The sequence below is a fragment of the Amblyomma americanum genome, chromosome 6 (genome assembly GCF_052857255.1).
Source record: "Amblyomma americanum isolate KBUSLIRL-KWMA chromosome 6, ASM5285725v1, whole genome shotgun sequence".
Classification (NCBI taxonomy): Eukaryota; Metazoa; Arthropoda; class Arachnida; order Ixodida; family Ixodidae; genus Amblyomma; species Amblyomma americanum.
In genome coordinates this window covers 117,530,558-117,552,395 of record NC_135502.1, presented here as the reverse complement: position 1 = coordinate 117,552,395, position 21,838 = coordinate 117,530,558, and the positions used below count along the sequence as shown (strand labels likewise).

The following is a 21,838-nucleotide window of genomic DNA, read 5'->3' as shown; positions in this document are numbered from 1 at the left end:
CAATGCCGTGAAGTGGACCCAGTGTGTTTGGCTTGGCTAGCGTTTGGTAGGAAACACAGATTCAGTCTAAACAGTGCAATTTTATTTGGAAGAACAGCTTCGAGAAATACCTTGACAATTTCCATACGATTATGATACCAATAATAACTTATAATACGATTGTGTGTCATAAAAGGCACGTTTTCTCCAGCGGACCTCCTCTCTGTTGTTCCTGCCTTAAAGCTTTTGGTTCCCCTCCCTCTCTGCCACTTCAGATATCGCACACTCGAAGGAATCCAAGAGATTTTCAGCTGAGCACTCGTGAAGCGATGGAGTAGGCACTGGTAATAGCTTGCCGTAGCGCGACTTGGGTTTCAATGTTTGTGTACCTTCTGCCTTTGGCAATTGTACTCGATGTGGTAATGTGTGTGGTGACAAGGTGTTGATGCTCGCAGCCCATGTTTATCCAGACTGTACACCTTTGAACGGCTGCCAAGTGTCGGATAAGGAAAGAAATGAAAAACAGTGCTTCCTGGCATATCAGACAAAGTTGTGTTTAAAACTGTATACAACTTGAATGGCTTTGTAAATTCGAAAATAACTCGCTGTCGGCACTCTTATATTTAACAGATAACAAACGGCCCATAGGCAGGTTTTGGGTTTAGGCTCTTTCTTGGAAAGAACGACGGAGGTGCTAACCACTGAACTCTTACGCCTGCATGATTGCAGTGACATTAAATGCATACTACACCCGCTTTCAGTGTTTTCGCAAGAAGAATACGTCATTTAGCCCTTAACTCTGTCAATAGTAGTCTTCTAAGATTTATTATTTTAACTTTAAGCTTTAGCCTTTAATTTTTTTAACCTGCTTTGGTGGCTAGTGGAATCCACAAGAAATCAGTAAAGCGGGAAGTACTGATGCGTCACAAACTTTCATTATTCATTTCTGCGGACTTGATAAAACACCCGACACGCCAGAAAAGCGAAAAATGTTGTCTCAGGAAGTAAAATGAAAGCATGTTGGATAGTTATGTTTTAGCACTTTCTCACCAGCTGATTTAATTTGGACACGCGAGACATGTGCTACAAAAGAAAAAACTTGTAGAAAAGGCAAAAGACCGTGCTGGACGTAAGAGTCTCCTCACAAGGACAGGTATTAAAGTTTTTTTGTTATTTGCTTTGTTCTTTGAGAATTACCGACAATCCCACCTTACTTTCCGCGATAGTCGTGATATAAAAAATCAATCGTGTACACAACACCCGCCTCCAAGTCGAAACCTCAAAACTGAAGTCTCGGTCTGTCAGTCCCGAAACGGTAGCTGCTGCAAAAAGTCGATCAGAGGAGTGTCGGTAAGCTGTATCCTGTTCACCTACGCAGCCGCAATTTGCTGCATTTCTTTCGCTGCTTCGCGAAAAACGTAAGAGCAAAGCCCCTCACTCTGGTGTGTAGCCCAGCACCGTTGCCAGGAGTAGGCAGCGCGAGCGCTTTTGTTGCTCGCAGCCCCGTTGGGGAGCCGATCGCTGGCATTTGCCAAATCGAGGTCGGTTCATTCGACGCAGCCAGCCATCGAGCGGAGGCTACAACAAGCGGAGCACAGAGTATGCCAGCTAACTCGGGATCCGCCGCTAATTATGTTCGCGGCGCAGTGCGCCTCCCATGCGCGATTAGAAGAATGCGCGCGGGAAACCCTTTTCCCTCTCTCCCTCCTCCCTCCTCGCTCCCAGACCTCTTCCTGGCTTCCCCGTTCTTCCTGACTTTCTAATCTGATGCCATCACTCGGCAGGCTTCCGCGTTCCGCGCCATAATTGCTTGTCGGTGTCCTGCGTACCGGTAGCGGCTGTAATTTCTTGGTCTTACTGCGACGATGAAACATGCGTGGCGCGGGCATTGCCGCACTTGGAGAAATAGTCTATAAATACTGCGAAGCAACTAAAGAGAGTAAGTAAAATTATGGCTTCTGGTCTGCGCCAGTCCAAATTTATATGAAGGTGAACACTTCGGGCTTAACCTATACGCTGGGATAAAATGCCGTTGCCATGCCGCAGCTCATTTTTACGAAAAGGCTGAGCAAACTAGCACGGATGGTCTGATTGGCACCTCTATCTTTCACAGACGCCTTTCTTGGACAGCGGCTGATGGTCAAACTAGAGAAAAATTATTGGTCACGTTCGGCATCTCGCCCTTCTGTGCATTGCTTGGTGCATTGTCTGCAGGGTAGTGCCAGCAAAGAGAGACAAGTGATTTAGTTAGCAGCGATGCGAGATGGACTGCAGCAGCTCGTTCTCGGTGCCTTCGTTACTTGTGCCTGCATATGGCACGTGTATAATCACGGCAGCTTCCATTCAGGCTTAAGCAATGCATATTAGGAAAGATGATGCTGTGATGGTGCGTCGATGAAGCACGCATTCGCAGGAGAGGTTTAGCTTGGCGATCGTAAAAGCAAAAGCGATATGTGGAGTCTGCTCCCTGTCGGGCTTTGGCATGCTTGAATAATGCTGTCAGCCGGACGAAAATGAAGTTTCGTTTCTTAAAGCGCTCTTCAAGGCGGTGACTGCGCACAGAGGACTACGCGATGCAGTGCAATGCCCCTCTGAATAACCCGCTCAAATAAGGCTACGACACTATCCGGCCTTTTGGTGGTCCTCAGTCGTTAGAACGAGGGCTGTGACGTACTTCGACGACTCTTCTTGTCTGTAAACGTGCAAGCTTGAAAAAAGTTAGCCTAGATGAGTGCCACTTCAAAACGTGAAGTGACACTTAAGCTCCGCCTTAAGGGCACGTCGCGATAGCCTTAATGGGCCCTTAAGTGGCTTCGGGTTCTCTATGCGTATCACTTCGCTCACATGGCCATTCTCTACTTTACGTGCATAGACCACGGGGAGTCCTCGTACCACTCCTACCGCAGTTGTGCGGAGGTTAAGTTATGCTCCACTGCCCTGCGAAGGCAGCTGGCTGCCTCAAACACAGCCACAAGTGGGGCTTGTGAGACTCAAGTGCTCTTCCCGAGCGACCTATCGCCACCACTCATTAATTTCACTGCCACCTGTCATGGTGAACAGTTTGCTAACATTGCGGTGGGCACGTTGTCACCTGCCATGATGGAAAACTTGTGATGACATGACAAGGTTGCGTGACCTAGGTGGCAGGAGCGCTGCCATCGGCTTTTTCGCTCGCGACACCAACAGCGCCGACGCCGCCTTTTCCGCCGAACGGTAGCCTTAACGATATCGCTTTAAAAAGGTTATGAGACCGTAGTGATAATATGCTGTGCGGTATAATTTGTTCATAACGCTGTTCTGGCCAAGCTGAGATAGACGCTGTGGCTGACCAAGAAGAAATGGCGTCATATCTACCATTTAATCTTCTCAACTTCGAACGTGAAATCCCGGTTCCTACGTAGAGATAATTTAAGTGTTGGTCTGCATAATCAGTGCCACTAGCATTTTGGCACTTTCGTTTCTGTAAGAGCAAACCTTGTGGTGTGGCAACAAGGCCAATTTCTGCGAAGGCAGCTTCAATTAAATATAAAGAAAAATAATAATATTGGCTGAGATCTGAGGGGATCATTTTTGGAGAACTTTTAAATTTTGCTTTTCACCACAGCAGCTTCGTGGCTTAGAGCATGATCTACCTTTTAGAAAATATGAAAACCACTCGGATATCATTAGCTAGTGCTGGTAGTGGTTTTATAAAAGTAATAGTAAAAAGGAAGGAACAGATCTTTGCTAGCCCCGGCTCTGCCATCGATACTGAAGCACCTGAGCTGGGGCAGCGGAAATAAATGATATCATTAGCTTATATCCATTAATAACACAATGTACCGCCAGTGTGCTTCTACAGCAACGAAACTAGTAAATGTGAGAGTGCAGAATTTCATTCACGGCATATCTCTTTCAACGGCCACGAGCCGGATACGCATGATATCTTCCTCTTTTCCAGGAATTCGTTTGCCCTCGACGATGCGCACCTCTAATAGAGCGCATAAAGCGACGCAAACTCTGAAAACGAAAGCGCTCATGCCACCAAACACCACGATGCACTAATGGAAGCAAGTGCCGGCCATCCGATCACTCGCCAGCGCGGCTCCCTCGACACCATCCCCCCAGAAAGTTCGTGCACAATGGAGCGAGCGCTGATTTTCCGGACAGCGACGGGTATAGGTATATGGGGAGCGAGGGGATGCCAGCCTCCGTTCACTTCCCCCCCCTCCCCCATCCCTCCACAGGCTCTTCAGAGAGCGACCCCTCTGTCTACGTGCAGGCGAAGGAATGTCCGCGCAACGCTGCACGGAAGCAGCGAGCCCCGCCAAACGGTCACCGCGACACCGGATTAATTAAGCGGCGCCCCCGCGGCATCAACTACCTGTCCGCGCGTCCCAGGGATCGCCTATAGGCCATCCGCCGAAGCGAGCCCGGCTGAGCGGGAGACCTCTTGGCACAATGCTTCGATAACGCCTCTTCGAGGTAGGGTCTCTTGGTCACCGGCGCCGCAGCCCTGACCGGGCCGCTTGTGGTTGTGGCGTAAAGTGACGGTGAAGTGATTAAGTGACGATAGGCCTACAGGGAAACGCGCGGAAGCTTCGCGAGGGCATTGAGTGGGAATCGCGAGGAAATAGTTCAGCTTGAGTGAAAGCGAAATGAGAGCCAAGTCTAGCTCGCGAGTCGTGCAGCTTTAGCTGGCAAAATAATGGCCGGAAGATGCGTGATGTCCCATGGGAAAAGCATGTGTATTATGCTTTATTATATTTTAATACGATGTTTATTCTTCCCGAGAAGAAAATTTCAAATCTAAAGAGGACGAAAGAACGGAAGCGGAACGCTCGGAATAAGGGGCGGAACAAGTCCTATGGCTGTTGTGGAAAGAATAAGTAGAAAAAAAATCCGTTTATTCCACAGTAATCTGTTTTGACACTAACCCCTCCATTCGTTTTCAGTATTATGCACCAGGAAAGGCTGTTGTAGCTCCTGGTGACCTTTAACTGAGTGGTCATGTGGGTTCATCAGGTCTGGGGCAAAACGGCGCTAATAAATACAAGACAAGGCGCCTGTCTAACTTTGTTCCGGCAAAGAAAGGCTAGAGAAGTCAGAGATGGCTCGCGCAGAATATTGCACAAGTTTGCAAGTCTGCGAGGTGCGGCTTCACATAATTCTCGACGCAAACGACCTAATTTCCAAGACCGATTAATCTGACATTAAGAATATGTCATTGCCTAAGGGCATGTGCCGAAATAAACACTTATCGCTTGGTAGGACAGCCTTTCTGAACTGAAAGCGTTTGGCAGAAAAAGCCTAGGCGAATCACATGGAATGCCAAAAGAAAAGAGAAACTAATTCTGCTCCGTTTGCGCTATAGCGCAGCTCGTATGACAGTGAAGTTTGTGAGCTTCTCCGTCCAGTTTCACTATAAAGTGGTCGCGCAGAGAGGCTGTCCCAAAAGCACAGTCGTGTACGCTATGCTCTGCTCGTGTACAAATCCTGGAGATGAGTCGGCAGTGTTCGGTGCAGCGACCTCAATGAAGCAAGTCAAGGAAGCTAGTGGGTGCGCTTTTGCGCGTGTGTGCGTGCATACATGCGTCACTAATTTCGCACTGCCTATCGCGTGGCAGCGTTCAGTGCCTTGTGCTCGCTGAAACACAGCGCAACTGCTTCTCAATGGGCATTCGGAACTAAGTTTTCACCTGTTTCCTACAGTGGTGTGCGCATGAGCGAAACTCTCGAAAATGAAATCGAATGAGCCGTTCTTCGATTCATCGGTAAAATCAAATAGTGCGTACAGTCCGAAAGGACTATTTCTACGGGTAAACCCCGAGCAAAATATTGCGATGATTGCGGGTTTGTGCCACGTGAAAGACACAAATAAATTTAGGTCAGATAAACAACCGCGACTTGGATTCGAACCCGTGGCGCCGCGAAGACATAAGCTCGGCTGGCCCCTGCGCCAGAGCACGTGGCTATCGCCGCATCCGAACACGCCTTATGTTAAACTGCAGCACACTCTCCCGCTGTGGATTGCACATCGTATACTCTTCATGAACTTCAATCTTCTCTTTTTTTCCTTTTGTTCCCGTCCCCACGTGCAGGGTAGCCTACTGGGCATAACCCGGTTAAGCTCCCTGCCGTTCCGTCCTTCTGTTTCTCTCTTTCTTACGTTTGTAGAATTTAGGCAAAAGTTATGTCATCTTTTTTTGCAATTCTTTCCAACTAATTTGTTACACGTATGTTATCAAGTCCTCGAATACTTTCCAAATAACTGGCACGACGCTCGAGCAAGTTACGCCGCAGCTTTCTTTCACGAGTGTACCTAAAGCGGAGCCCACTCCGAAACAACGCGGCACGTTGCCGTGGCCTGCCTGCGAGGGGCGTAGGCTTGAGTGCCGTGACGCGGTCCAGTCCAGTGGACCTTCATAATGCTCATACATGGCCTTCGAGATGGAGCGGCGCGGCAGGGCGCAGGCAGGTTCAGTGCACCCCATTTTGGAGTCCGTGGCTCCTACACAGCTCTCGCTGTCCTGCTCTGCTGAGATGCGGCGCTAGATTACTCGTTATCGTCGCTAGCAGTAAAATGCAATCACGTATAATATCGAGGTCATGCCAAGTCGAAAAAACAAAACAGAGAAGTTTCTCTCGCCACAACAGATTTTCTGTAATGTTTTTAACCAAACACATGAGGTAACAATAAAATTTTCAGCAGTTCCTACTGAAAAAGGGTCCGGAAAAACATGTACAGTGTTAAAGAAAAACACGACAAAAGAACAAAAAATCTGCCGCCATGACAAAATCACAAAATATTTTATTGTGTTCGTGACACGGTTTTGTAGTTTCTTTTTGGACTGGATACATTATATATACGGACACCGTATTGCGTGCCCAGAAGTGGAGGAGGTCGGTGTTGCGCCTTTTGACAGCTAAATCCATAACTTGTCAAGATATAGATCCTCACCGCATCGCTGGCGCTGGCACTTCGCAGTTTTACACTGTTAGAATTATCAGCATCAGTTGCAAACATTCGTAAAAATATTTTATTCACATTCGATTCTTTTTTTAGCAGCACTAAATGTTGAACCTCGTCATATCGAAGTTGAAGGGCTCGGCGATTACTTCGTTATAGCCGTAGCTTCATTATAGCCAGTGTTGAAAGAGCTTTCAAGGGGAATCGTCATTCCTTCGTTATATCCATTATCTGGATATAAAACGTTTCGTCATAACGATGTTTGAGTGCATTCATGTTTGTTAGTTTTTTTGGCAGGAAAGCTACACCATTCTTACCCGATTTTGAAAGAGTATGCGATTGAGGCATCCATAGTTCTTTATATGTAGTGCCTATCTCGCTTCTGCTTCTGCTCGCACTGACGCTTCTCTGCCTTGCATTCAAGAGTCAGTTGTCGGTTATGGGGCGGCCTCTCAGAGGAATTTCGAGTGAGTAGACCCATGAAAATTGAGATCAGGCCTCGAATGTACTCTGGCAATCACAGCGTCGCGTCTGACAGCCCGCTGAGGACAGGAAGAACCTTCAACCAGGGCGTGCAGCACGTTCACGACGCCGCTTTGTGCCGGGGCCGTACACAACAGGAGACTGTGTGATGGGGAATGAAGAGGACGAGACTGTGTAGGAATCATCCCACATTTATGGTAACCGAAGTGGAAGTGGCTGTTGGGCATGCCTTTAGTGTCGCAGTCGGATAATAGTACACTTTCGATCATATCCAGCTCAAGGTTCATCTAAGCCAACAAGTCCGTCAGCTTGTCCGAGGCAGGATCCCATTGAACCCTGCCGCTGACCCCTCAACATCCTCTTTCAAGCATGCCAATGGTGGCCTGCTACGGTACTGTGTCATTGCATAGTAGATGATATACAGGGAGAGCACAGCACGGGCTGCTTGAGCATAGCACCCAGACATTGTAATACATTTCTGGTAATCTTCAGTTGTCCGCAATTCACAGAGATCGCCATAGGACAATCTTCAATTCACACACACGCCCCACGAAACAATTGCTGTTCAAATAAGAACTAAAGGATTCCATATGTCTTAAGTAAATGTGTTCTGGCCTTTAAGATCATGTGGCGTAAGTCATATTTATCCAGTCAGTGACGGTGGTGGAAGGAACACCATCATCACGCATGATCGACTCTGAAGCAAGCATTGGCGCTTTGTGTGCGGCGTTTTCGGATTTTTCAAACTGAAACAAAACTGGATAGATTGAAAAATAAAGAAAATAGTTGATTGTGACAAAGATGCGATCACGAGAAGGGCGGCTCTGCTTCCATCACTCCTGCTAAGAGTTTCTTTATCGTACTTATTTTGTGGCTTTCATTTAGTGTACGTGGTGCCTCCTTTATTTATTTCTCTCTCTCCCTTGTGTCCTTTCGTTTCCTCCACTACCCTCCTTTTTTTGTTATTTCATGCTTCCTACATTTCTTTCCGACAGCTCTCTCACTTATATTTTGCTCTTCCCTCCTTCACCACCCGCCGAAGCCGTCCCCTAATCTTCGGCCGCGTTCTGATTTCCTCCAAGTGACGAATGTCAGGCCTCGAGGTTCTAGCGGCGGCGCCGGAAACGAGCACTAAGGGATTATTAAATTTCAGCGCCATTAGGAGGCGCGGAGAGAGAGAGAGAGAGAGAGAGATGAGTTGCGCAAAAAGAGCCCTCTTCCTTTCCCTCCCATTTATCTCTCTCTCTCTCTCTCTCTCTTTTTACGGTCGTCAACCTTCTTTACTCGGTCGCCATTCTTTCATGCGCTCACACTTTGGGACAGCAATCTCGTCTCGGCAGTTCGGTGCATCACTGCGGGCGGCTGATTTTGTCGGAAAGCGCGAATAGCATCAGTATCATGAGTACAGAGTTTTAGCCCAATCGTACAGTAAACACGGTAACTACGGCAACTGCTACTACCGTACAGCAAATCTATAGCTGGCAAACCTGGCAAGCCTGGCACCGCTAGCAACGGCATCGCGTTACCGTATTTACCGTAAAGCTGTCCGGCTACGCTAAAACTGTCTAGTGTTAAAGCATAGCGGAGACGTACTAGTGCAGACGCAGAAGTATGCAGAAGAAGCAGGCGATATGCCACGTGTCTGCAGAGGCTAGGCGAGGACTCGCATTTGCCATCGCTCATGCACGGCAGGTACCCGTCAATCAGTCAACCGATCGGTCGATAAATCAATCGGTAGTCATCTCAAAGTGTATAATCCTCCCAAGCTGAGACTACAGTTCAACTGCAGTCCACTGTAGGACAAAATCATCTTTTGTATTCCTCCAATTAACCCTCTCCTGTGCCTGCTGCGGCCACCTTAACCCAGTAAACTTCATGATCCCATCAGCCCACCGGACTTTCTGCAGCCCCTTGCTACGCTTGCCTTCTCTTTGGAATTCATTCCTTTTGGCTTAATGGCTATCGCTTCATTTAATGCGAAGCGTATTATCTGCCCAGCTCATACCCATTTTTTCTCCTTGATTTCGAGGACATTGTTCACTCGCGTTTCTTCCCTGACCCACTTTTCCTCTTGTCTTCCTCTTTTTTAATGTTACACCTGTCATCTTCCTTTCCACCTTTGCAAGCAGTTCGGGGAGCGTGGTTAATATATTTCGCAACCAGGCTCTAAGCGTGCACGCAGTGGTCTATAGTACCGGACTGCTCGAATGCCGAGATCAAGACGCCTAGTTTTCTACTCTGGAAGATGATTTTACGTAGTTTCCACGGCTTGGGCTCACCTCCTCACCAAACGAAGACGCAAAAAGCGCGGGTGTTGGTAATAGATATGTCTGTATGCCCTTTTCATGCGTGCGTGTGCGTGTGTGCGAGTGCGCTTGCGTATGTGTGTCCCCCTCTTTCTTTACTTTTTTTTTTGTATCGTCTCGCCAATGTAGACTTTCGTCACGCAGACCCGAGTCTAGTTCTACACCTTTCCACCATTTTACCCATTTTGTATGTCTTTTTCCACTCGACAGTATTTTCAGTACGACGTCTCTGCATGGGTACTGGTGCGGTTTCCGCTAGCGAGTAGTATTCTCAGCGAGGCCACGTACAAAAAAAATCGACAGAGAAAGACTGAAGATGAAGGCAAAAATTCAATGTGAGCGTTATCGAACTTCAATTGTGTTTAACGCTGCTTTTTGAAAAGGGGATTATGTGGATGGAAATTCGGGATCAAAAGGAAAAATTTTAACCAATTGAATGCCACAGGATACTGGTAGGCAAGGGGAAACCCGCGCATGCCACCCCCTTCCCCCCTACTCTTCCCACCCTCCTTGTGGTGGTTGACGTGCGTCCTCAAACAACCCCCGTCCTCAGTACTGTACCTTGACTTCGACCCCACTCTTCAAAAAATATCCCGGCTCAGTGCAAGCGCTTTCATAACTTAACTGAATTGCCTGTAGCAAGCCTAACAGCAATTAGTTCTAGAGAGTTATAATAAGCAGAGTTGACCGCGTGTGCATTTAACTCTTATGTCGAGTGGTACATCAGGTAAAGGAAAAGAGAGAAGCAAAACACCGATGGTACCGCGGGACGGGGCCGCATAATTCGTACAAATGGGTATTTCGAATAAGAAAGCTTCGCTATAACGGGAATGGCGTTGTACTACGGCGTCAAAAACATTCCCGAACCGTGAAAACGCCTACGAAGGTCTGCGATGCACTCAACTATAGCGCATACTTGCGCTGGCCTTCGCTCACTCAGAAGGCGAGACAAGCGCCCGCCTTTTTTCCTTCACGTTTCATTCTTTTTCCCTCACGCAAACGGGGGCAACGAAAAGAAGCAGCCACGTCATGTCGCCTTCTCCCCTGCTGCTGCCGCCGAGGGGAGACAGAATCGATGCTGGGCCGAGGCAGCCCCGTTAACGACGCAGTTCGCCCTCGGCCGAGAACGACGGAGGTCCAGCGCCGCCCAAGATGCCCGATCGGATGGACACTTTCTCCGCTGCTGCTCTTTGCCAGCTGACTCCCCGGTCTTCGACAAGTTTTGTGTTTCGTCCGTTTTTCCCTTGTTCGCAGCGTCTATATCCTCACTATCGGGACATCGATAACGCGGCTCCTGTTGAACGGCCTCTAGAAGAAACTCCTGATAGAGGTAGATTAAAGGGGAAATGTTTTCAGTGAGAGTGTCTGTCATGCTTTTCAGAAACTTTGACCTTTTATTTCGCCATTTCGATGACAGTTTTAATGAAGTTTCAGGCACTCTCTTCTTGGATTCCGTGTTTTTATACTAGGCAGTAAAACAACACCGGAGGCAGTAGGCTGATAAGTGATAAAATTTTCTTATCCCAGAAAAACTTTCGCTTTTATAGTAGTAAACTGAACCTCGCGCATTTATCACTATTAATTTAGAGCACCAAAAAAGGCCTCACTGCAAATGGTTGTGAACACGCTACAAAATAAAGGCACGCAGAATAAGTTCATCAAACCCAAGCAGGAATGAGGGTAGATGCGAGTGACTAAATTTAATTCGAGAATACGGAATAATGGGCTAGAAATTTTGCACCGCTGAGCGATAGTTGCACTGGCATTCCAAAAACAGCCGTTGACACTTTTGCATCTCGCTTCGAACACTGTTCGAAATATTCATTAGCTAGTAAGTCCATGCACTTTACTGAAACAACAGCGATAGAGAATACTTCAGTTTCTGGAGCTCTGGTGTTTCTTGAAAGGTATTTAATTTAAACAGTCGCGACAGAGTGGGAGGGGGGGGGGGTTGTTTTGTTGTTCGTGCGGAAGTTCCTAAAGAGAAGTTCACCTGGTATTATGCTTCGAGATGCCCAATGAGCGCTTTTCCCCATTGCATCTTCGACCTCCTTTCTCTCATTCTTCCGCACGCAGCCCTGATTCCACGGAGTTCCGACATAAAACGCAATTTCAAAAGTACGAAATACAAGGCCACCCAAATAACACGCTGCAGGACTACCTTTTCTTTCATTTTTTTATTTATGAAGAGGAGAAATTTTATGAACATAGAAGCCCAACTCTTTCTTGAAGAAGTTACTTTTCCTTCTAATTATGTTAATGTCAAACCATTGCCTGCTCGGACATTCAAACGCGCACCGCGATGCAAATGCGCTTTCGTTTCCTTTGAACACAACGCTGCCTTGCCTTCGCATAGCACCGCTATAGAAGTAACATGGGTTGGGTGAGTTGATATTGTTACGTGGCCTCCAATAGCGCACAAGACTAAGGCGAAGAAATATGCAGGACGAGCGCTGTTTTGATTCTTGTATTGTTTTGTTTTTGTCCAGTCCTGGTTGCCTAGTGTATTTTTTTTCACGTTAGCCCCAGATCTAGTGTGCTGTTGTAAGCAATAGACCTGTCTTCGGTTATTCGCCTTCTTAGTCGATTTTTTACTGCCGCAGTAGAGGCGCCGATGCTAAATTGTAAAAACTAAGACGAAGAACAGTTTACAGCATGGCACTTGAACACGACCACCCGCCATCGTCAGTATTTCCACTATCCGCACGTCAACAATTTATCATTATCTAAGGGCACATTAACGACAGCTGCTGCGTGTCGTCGTAGTTATTACATGAGCGGTTTCTACGTCTTTAAGAGCAGATCCTGCGACAGCATTCACTGCGAAGAAATTTGTCTGCGTACTTGAGGTGCGGGCATATGACGTTGTACAAAACCTGGCTTGATAAAAGAGAAATAGGTTATATCCGACACAAACGTAGCAGTTCAGTTTGCTTCCTGCGGTCCCCTTCGTTAGCAAAAGAATGTCGGAAGAAGCTCGAAGTTACGAGAGCCGGGGAAGCCGAAAAGGCAGCGCGCAGCAGGGCAGATCAGCTGCCAGTCACTGACAAAACATAATGCAGTAAAATCTTTTCATGAGCACACAAGGCGTTGTTCTTTTCAGCTCGGCGACACTTAAGACAACCTCACAAAGAAAATATCCACTGTTTCAACCCCAAAGCAAATTCAAATGCTGTTAGTGTCGCTTAAGCCTTGCGTCATATCAAGCGAACGGCATAAATTAATGGCTGGTGCGGAGAGAGAAGGCAAAATGGAAAGTGATAACGAAGCTCATGCAAAGCAGCTAGCATATTTCGGTTATGAAAAAAGAAGGGACGTCCGAAGAGCAAACACTGCCCCTAGTCGGCCGCGCCGGCTTGCAGGAAAGCGGGCGCATAAGAGCCCGGATCCGCATTGATCACGCGGTGCTCTTCGGATGCTGCGAACGCATTTATGCTTGGTCGTCCGTGAGATGCCATGCTGCAGTGGCTGTGTATACACTGGTGCCCCGACTCTGTGTGTTTTGTTTTTCGCTCTCTCCCTCTGCTGTTTGCGCCTCGCATCTGCCGCCGTCGTTTTCCCGCGCTTAGCACCGCTTGTGCGTCGTCAGTAAAGAGCGCAGGTCGCCATAAACGCGTTTCTCTTTCTCCGGTGAGAGTCATGTGCTTCTGTTTTCTTGAAAACAACCTGACTTCGCTGCTGCCATCATTCAGTGGCGCAGCGCAGAGCGCAGTTGGGGTTGAGACAGGGAAGAGCATCATTGCAAACGGCGGCTCGATAAACAATGGTGGTTGTTTTTGCGAAAACGTTGCAAGTTGAAAAACGAACCGGGCAGTGAACTGAGGATGGTGTTGAGACATCGCGTTATTTTCGATCGGAACTACAGGGCGTGTGGACGTATTCTTTGAAGATTGCAAGCGGATGTCACCGCATTGTAGAGCGCAAAGAATACGGACAAGTAAAACACGCGAATGAGTACAATATCACTCCACCCAACCAGTTTCGTCGCGTTCTTCGACTTCTTTACCGTAGCAAGCTTCATACTTCGGAACAACAGTGCAACAGGACAAGGGACTAAGAACGGGTAGTACACACACAGCGCTGTCTACTCGTTCTTGGTCCCTTGCCCTGTTGCGCTATTGCTCCCAAGTATGAAACAACAAGCCCGAATTTCAACGTTGCTCAAGCAAATTTCAGTTCTCCTGAAGGTCGAAACAGAATGTTGCGCATAAAAGAGTTCATGTGCTCCAAAATGTTATCAATCAATCAATTGTTTATTTTTCCAGAACGAAAAGGCACATCTTGGAGAGGTTCATGGGCTAAAAGCTGTTAGCAACAACTTGACAGGGGCTCATGAACCTCTAACTGGGAGACAGTGACAAAACGCACATAAACATAATTAAACATACAGAGAGTTCAAAAATAAACAACGAGCATAATCAAACAATCCACAGATACCAGGAGTATTTTTGCAAATCCAAAGCACGCCTAAATACAATTACAAACACAACAAGCGGGAAGATGAAAACAAAGAAACATTGAGAATTCATATGTGGTATAGAAGTTTACAGAAGCGCACACATATATGCTATAAATTACTAAAATACATTTTAAGCTCTTTTGGGCCTACATTAGCTGGAAAGTTGTGTTTATTAAGAACTGACAGAAAGTTGTGCTCAAGTGCTTGTTGTCTGTAGTTATTTAAAAAATATGGAACGTACCAGGGATCGTTGTTTTGGATGCAGATCGGATTTGATGCGCATGTTAAATGTACAGTTCGTATTAAGAAATCTCTTCAAGCTTGTCAGCAATGGTAAAACAAGTGCAAAATCCGGAAAATGTAGATGTGTTCAAGACGAATTATTTTGTAATTGTGGAAGACAGTTTGTATGGGGGGAGAGTTAAGCAGCTTGAGCAATGTAACGAAGAATCTTTTTCTGTAGAATCTGTATTTTTGTCATATTTGTTTTTGTGGTGGTCGCTCAAACTAAGCTCCAATAATTCAAAACCAAGGCAAAGAGAGCACGATAAATTTGATTTCTAACCTTATTGGGCAGAAGCTAGCGACAAATATTTTCGACATGCTGATACCAATTGAGGTATGTTGAGAAGATAACCCCAAGGATCTTATGGTTATCTACAACTTGGATGTCTTGATTTAGGTATTTAAGTACGTTAATACTATAGGTGGCTTCTTCCGTGCGCAGAAATTTATAAGATAACCTTAGCCTTTTTGTCGTTAATTAGAAGACAATGTGAACAGGGCCAGTGTTGCAGATCAGTAAGTATCACATTGCACTTTGCAGTTAAATTGTTTATAATATTGACAACTTGAAAATATCGACCAAACAGTGTCCGGCCGTTTTACGCTGCCGCGTTTCTTATACTGCTTGTATTTAGCGACAATTCATTGGATACATTAAGTATCATTTGTCTGCAATGAAATCTTCAGATTACTTTTCAATTGTTCTCGAAGCCAGTGTGCCAACTGTTTTCAACTAGGAAGGTAAACCAGACACGCAACGCTGCAAAGTGCACAACATATGGTAACAATGATTACCGTAAAATGAAAAATAAATCAGAGCCCTATTTGATGTGTTATCCAAAGAGTGTCATGAGCGACGCTCCGACTACTATTGAATACTTAACCTGCGGCCACGCCTCGACGATTTTTCGATGAAATCAGTGGTCACATTTCACCCAGTGCTTTCACTGTGCGGTTTCGCCGTCGACCTTCAAACGAATGCTTCAGTGCTCAGTCCACCAAGAAAGTGTCGTACGCTTATCACGTGTTGCAGGTGCTTCGTTTAGTTTTCACCGCCGACTGCAACACCCGTGAGAGGCGAATTCTTTTCAGATTCCGAGACCTGTAGATGCAGGCACCACACCCTGCCTAGTTCTTTAATAGTATATCGTGCGACCATCGAGCAGCCTACTTGTCGACGCCTTATCACGGTGTGAAGTGGTGAAACAAGCGAAATTGGACGCATATATTTGACATGCGCTTGAAACAGGTGGTGAAACAAGAGAGAATAAGCGCATGTGTAATAAACGCGTCTATTATCGCCTGTTTCACCGCTTTTCGCCGTGATTAGCCCAGCCCAGCTGACAAGTCGGCAGGTCGATGGCCGCGCGATACTGTTAAAAGGATTGGCCTAGCGTACAGCCTTCGCCAAAAAGTAACCAGGCTGCATGGCTTCCTCCTCATTCGAGTCGTAGAGCCCTTACGGCTTCCCTAAAGATCAAAAAGTTCTTGGAAGATGAGGACAAGGGTCCTCCTTACCATATAGAGATTTAGAGCTAGGGGTCTGGCATAATAGTTTAAATATACGACTGAGAAGCAAACCACGCAGCGCGGTTACTTTTGGCAAAGACTGTTTACGTGCTCATGCAGAGTTTTCGAATGCGTACCAGAGAAGTAGTTGATCATTGCGGTGTTGCTCAACGACGATGTCTGGGCTGGGGCCGTCGTCTCCAGGGGGCCGCTCTCTCTCCCGTGGAGTGGCCAGCGCGGCGCCTTGTCGCTCAGCGGCCGAGGTCAGGGCTCGGGCGGCCTCACGTGCGCCCGGGTGTCACGGCCGGCGCAGCAGTTGTGGCTCCTCCTCCTGCGCAGTCATTGAAAGGGGCTCATGACATGGTGACCATGACTGCGCACCGTTGTCTGCCCACGTCTATGACTATGTGCCCAACACGTCCGGGGAAAAAAAATGAAGAAATCGCCTCTTGATGAGCGTCTTGTGGGTCGGTACTGTCACGAACGAGCTAACCACAAATGACAGAGCCGAGACAGGCAATAAGTCGGCAGCGCCACGCAGCTGCGAGAACATGAACCGGCAAAGGGAAAAACGCGAACACGATTGCGACTGCATAAGCGCAGTCGGTCTTAGACGAGAAAAGACTTTTTTTGCGCTCTATCGCGACACTTTGGAGCTCCATCCGCGAACGCATTCAAATACCACAACTTTTGGGTTTCTGTTTCGTCTCAAGCTCTGAATTTCGCAAATGCGGTTTCACATAAATTATCTCCACAGGGACATTCAGCTCGGTACGTGACGCAGACAGCACGGGCGTTCCGCTTGTTTATCATCTTGTTTATTGATGCTCTTGTGGCCGCAAGGAGCCATTGGTCGATTTTGTCGTCATTCTGTCATTTCGGCTTACACTTTCTGAATGCTTGAACTCATCCGGGTTCTCAAGACTCTACGAGCCGCAAGAACGTTACATTCTGGACGTTGGTAATTAATACGGTTTCATCGAAATATTTATAAAAAAATAGTTTGACTTGGTGTAGCGTTTCGAGATAAACTAAAATTTCTTCTTCGTCAACGTACCATTTCTCCGTATTGCATTACTCCGTTACGGACTGTTTCATGATTACACTGGCCGATTCGGCTCGTTTACTTTTTTATTGGTTAGCAATAGGAGTAGTACATCTCATATTCGTTCCACTGGCTACTGAAGAAGTCTCTAGGCGCGCGCACCACCGTCGCTGACAAGCCAAAAAGTTTTTGTGCATAAAGAGCTAGTGTGCCATTTTATTGATACATTTTTTTTTCTGCTGCTGGCCACACGACCTCTTCAAAGCAGGAAAAAAACTCAAACGAAAAGAAATCGAAAACCTTGCAAAAATGAAACGAACAGAAAAAAACACCAGGCGCTGCTTCAACGAAGTAAGTACACTACAGTGTATCTCCCGTCTACAGGTCATTGCGTAGAGACTAAGTATATGTTTTGCACCACAAGCGAACAGTTAGAAACCTAACCAGGAGTGGATCTGCGGTAACACCGAACCTAGGCTGGAGCCTCCGTAGAAGAAAACCGACAATGGTGATCATAGAGAGAAGTGTAATGGTGAAATCTTAATTATTCCTTTATTTTCCCTACCAAGGGCAAGCCAGCGAAGCAGAGAGAAAAAGCTAGAATCATAGTACAAGTTCCTGCCTTCCCGAAGACAAGAATATAACCCCATACCTCCTTAAAGAGTTACCTTCGGTCTCACGCTCAGCCGGAATGCATGGAGCTGTCTTAAGGTGTAGCACGAGTATTGAAGTGAATTGGTGATGTGAGGCACGTGACATGCTTGGAAATCAAAACATTCGCTCCATTGTTTGTTGACACGTGCACTGACGAACACCACTCATAGCGATGTCGACTGTCTTTCTCTGGAGATAAATGGCAAAACTGAGCACAAGTGAAAAAATTTGCAGTGGCTTAGCTCGGCTATGCCAGGATATACGTAGTGAGAGGTACGTTTTCCTGGCTGAGCCTGTTGTAGTCACTGTGTTTAGCAATTAGAGACATGGGGTATAGACATCTTTTATTGATTTTGCTTGACAGAGACGAAGACTGCCCGATGATCTGGGAAGTAGCATGCAGTGGTCTCAGTTTTGTCAACACAGTATTTCGATTTGGTAGAGTATCTTTAGTATACAAGCTATGTAGTAGTTCTCCATTCTGTAGTCTGGACGTGAGGGTCCGAAGCTATATTAAAGTCAAACTTTTCTTTCATACACTGACTAAGAGAGCCCGGTTTCCTGTTGGAATCACCCAAAGTCACACACAACTGTGAAACTGGTATACACGTGGCAACCACATAAATACTCTGCTTGACAGATGTCTCCGGTGCCACGTAGACTCCTTGGATGATAATGCCGCTCTCCAGAAGCCGAAGGTATTTTGGCGCGATGTAGCCAAAATTTGTTCGGCCATAGCACCGAGGGTAACCACGTTTTTCGAAATTATAAAAACTGATATGGATATTCATTACAGTCGGCTACATGCCTCTCAATAATTAAGGAACATAATAGTTAAAAACATAATTATTCAAAATTATTTAACTGGCCTGCTATAGTCAGCACATCTTAGTTGTATTCTGGTGTACTAATCCGCTGACAATGCAATATCGAAAAAGCGCTCTTCTAATCTGAAACGTCTATTTTTAAAAATTTTGTAAACTATTCGGTGAAACGCCCTGTATAACCGAACACCAGGCTGAGGTACGGCTGCGTGCATTAGAAAACCCGAAGATATTCGGCCTACACAGAAATGAACCGAACAGAACCCGATACGATCAAAGGGGATAATCTGCACTGCAAGGACGTCAATGTGGGATGGTTTGTCTAACCGAGTATTGCATAATAATTACCAACCGCTATTGACGTTTTTGTTTGTTTTCAACTTCTGCTTCGTTTGCACTGAAACGGAGCACGTGATTTCATAAATTGAGAGTTTATCTATTTTTCCAGGCCACAGTCGCATTCGCAGTCATTAGCATGGGCTTACGTGTACGTGATTTACCAAGTAACACCTGCTCAGGCTGTCGTGATATAGTTCTCAAAACTAGGATTCTCTTCTTGTTCTCATCGTTATCAACGAAATAGAGAATCGCTGTCGACTAATGGGTTGTTGTGAAAAGTCTGGTGCCGAATGAAATTCCTGGAAGAGACTTTAGCACGGACGAGCCGCTTGTTGGAGCAAATAGTTTTTTATTTGTGCTGTGTACTAGAATTACGCAAAATCCATTAAACGACACTGGCCGCCGCTTTTGTCTTAATTTCATAAGTGATTGCGTAGCGGCTCTTGTTTTTACATTCATCTGGCAAAACTCGCAAAAATGAGGCACGCACTGGGTTCTAGTAATTGAGTTGGGAGTTGTGCCCTGCAGGGTCTTTCGAACACGTCTTCACGCTTTGCGTGTAAATGCGATAAACCATTTTGTGTGGTGGTGGTGGTGCATTTGCCTTGAATGCATGCATCATTCTGCATTAAATGTTGATTTATCGGGATATGTTTACATTATTGGGACTTAACATTTCGCCTGCGCTGGAAGGTGTATGCATCACCATGAATAAACAAGTTCAATGCATGTCCTTTTCCGTGCTCATTCCTTTATTCAGCCTCTTCCTTGTTGAGTTGAGTTGAGTGGTTGTAAACTACCGGTGGAATTAGCCTTGCAGTTGCTGCCGCAAATTGCTCCACCGTAGCGACACTTAAATAGAAATCACAGAAACACTGACCGCAAAAACCCAAATAGACACTCCTGAGGTCACCATGTGGAGCCCAAATCCGTGTCCTGCAGGTAAAGTAGAAGAAGGCGAGAAGCATCCCTTCTACTCGACTGGCTCCCGCGCGGGAAAACAATGTCCTGAAGAGAACTGTGAGGAACTCCTGCCTTCTTGAGGGATCCGAATAACACAGCCCGTTCCGCGTTGTACGAAGTACAGCAAAAGAGGTAATGTTCTATGTCACCACGCACACCACACGTTGAACACAATGGTGACAACGCTAGGCCAGTCTTATACATCCACGCCGGCGTACGAGCAGAATCCGTGCGAACGCGGTGCAGCAAAGTGGCTTGGTACCTTCTGAGACCCTTGGTCACACATGGCTGATGAGGAGAGCTCCACAAAGAACTGAAGTGGCACAACACCACATCTCTGAACATTTGCTTGACTTCATGAGGGACTCCATGTACTGGAATCCCGGAGAGAGCTGTATGGGCGAGGTTGTCTGCTATGTCGTTGCCTAAGACACCTATGTGCGAGGGCACCCATTGAAAACGTATAGAGAAGCCTTTCCTATGTAGATTCTGCACCAAACGCGGGGATCTAAGACTCAAGGCATCAGTGGAGAACTCGTACTCTAACCTTTGAAGGGCAGATTTTGAATCCGTAATTATGACAGTAGGTTGAGGCGTACAACACCGTAGCTTCTTTAGAGCTGCCTCAATGGCAACGCTTTCGGCCATTGTGGAGGACACGACTTTAGTAAAACGAACACACCAATTATACTTCAAAGACGGAATATGAAAAGCAGCTGCACTAGATCCTCTGACCTTGTCCACAGAGCCGTCTGTAAAAATTTGAAGGTGACTGGCATATTCGGTCTCAAGTTGTTCCAGTACGAGCGAACGCATTGCCGCTAAAGGAGAATTCCACTTAGCGCGAACGTGGGGAATTGTCAAGGAACAATCGAGGCTCGGAAAGGACCAAGGTGGCTTCAACGTCTTAGGTCGATCTCGAAGGTCGAGACCCAGAGAACGAAGAGTGTTTAAAGCCAAGTACGCCCGGGACTCAGATCTCTTTCGAAGGCGCTGTAGAAGCGCTCTCCCGGCAACAGTCTCTCTGAGGCGGCCAATTTGCAGAAAAAGTCTTTGTGAAGCGGCTAGCCGAAGAGGTTTCGATTGAGACTCACACAGTACTGCATTGTTTGGAGCAGCCTGCGGAACGCCGAGAGCCCTCCTTAGTCCCATTCTGTGCAAAACCTCAAGGCGTTCCAGCTGCGATACCGAGGGGGAAATTAAAGGGAGCTGGTACATTATGCGACTTGTCACCAGGGCATCGTGAAGCCTGATCATTGAAGCAGGATGGTTTCTCCATTGCTCACTAGCAACTCTACGAAGAACATTGAGACGCGAAGATAGTGAAGCCACAATCGAGTCCACAGCTCGTCGCCACTGTAGACGTGAGTCAATAGTGACGCCCAAAAAACGTAAGTGGTTAACCTGACGAAGGCAAGACTGATCAAGGTCTATGCTCAGCCGCGCATACCGTCGTCCCCTACCTGGAAACAGGACGAAGCCAGATTTTTCCACCGAGAGAGTCAACCCAACACCTTGAACGTAACTTTTAACTGAAAGCACGGCCTGTCACGCTAATAGAGCTAAGCGTTTCTGTTCATATCCGGTTAACCAAAAAAAAATGTCGTCTGCATAAATCGACATATGGACATGCCTACAATGTTTTTGCACTTTTGCGGGAAGACCAGCCATGACAACATTAAAGAGCGTTGGGGACAGGACACTACCCTGAGGTACCCCTCGCGATACCGCCCTTTCGGAGCTCATTGTACTGCCTAACCGCACTCGAAATTTACGATCACTGAGAAATGAGTGAATGAATCGCAGAAGATAGCCCTGTACGCCTATGACCTGCAGACTATTCAGTATTGAGCTCTGGAGGACGCTATCATAAGCCTTTGATACGTCTAGGAAAATAGCTAGTGTTCAAAATCCAAAAGCACTCTGATGTTCAATGTGGCTTATCAAGTCCAGGACGCTATCATGCGCGCTTAAACCTGTGCGGAATCCAGTCATGCATGTTGGTAGTGCCCTTCTATCCTCAAGCCACCAAGACAAACGCTT

At 46.7% G+C, this 21,838-nt stretch overlaps 1 protein-coding gene across 7 annotated transcripts in view; it reads right to left on the bottom strand.

The window, feature by feature from the left end:
* The window catches only part of GluClalpha (glycine receptor alpha 1), a 403,918-nt gene that overhangs the window by 205,576 nt on the left and 176,504 nt on the right, over window positions 1–21,838 (bottom strand). For 4 of the 7 annotated variants that reach the window (XM_077627891.1, XM_077627893.1, XM_077627896.1 and 1 more), the window contains exon 1: window positions 16,108–16,245. The gene's annotated coding sequence lies outside the window, so the exon portion shown is untranslated. Of the gene's footprint in view, window positions 1–16,107; window positions 16,302–21,838 lie in introns of those variants that run through there. The other 3 variants (XM_077627890.1, XM_077627892.1, XM_077627894.1) reach the window with 1 other exon arrangement.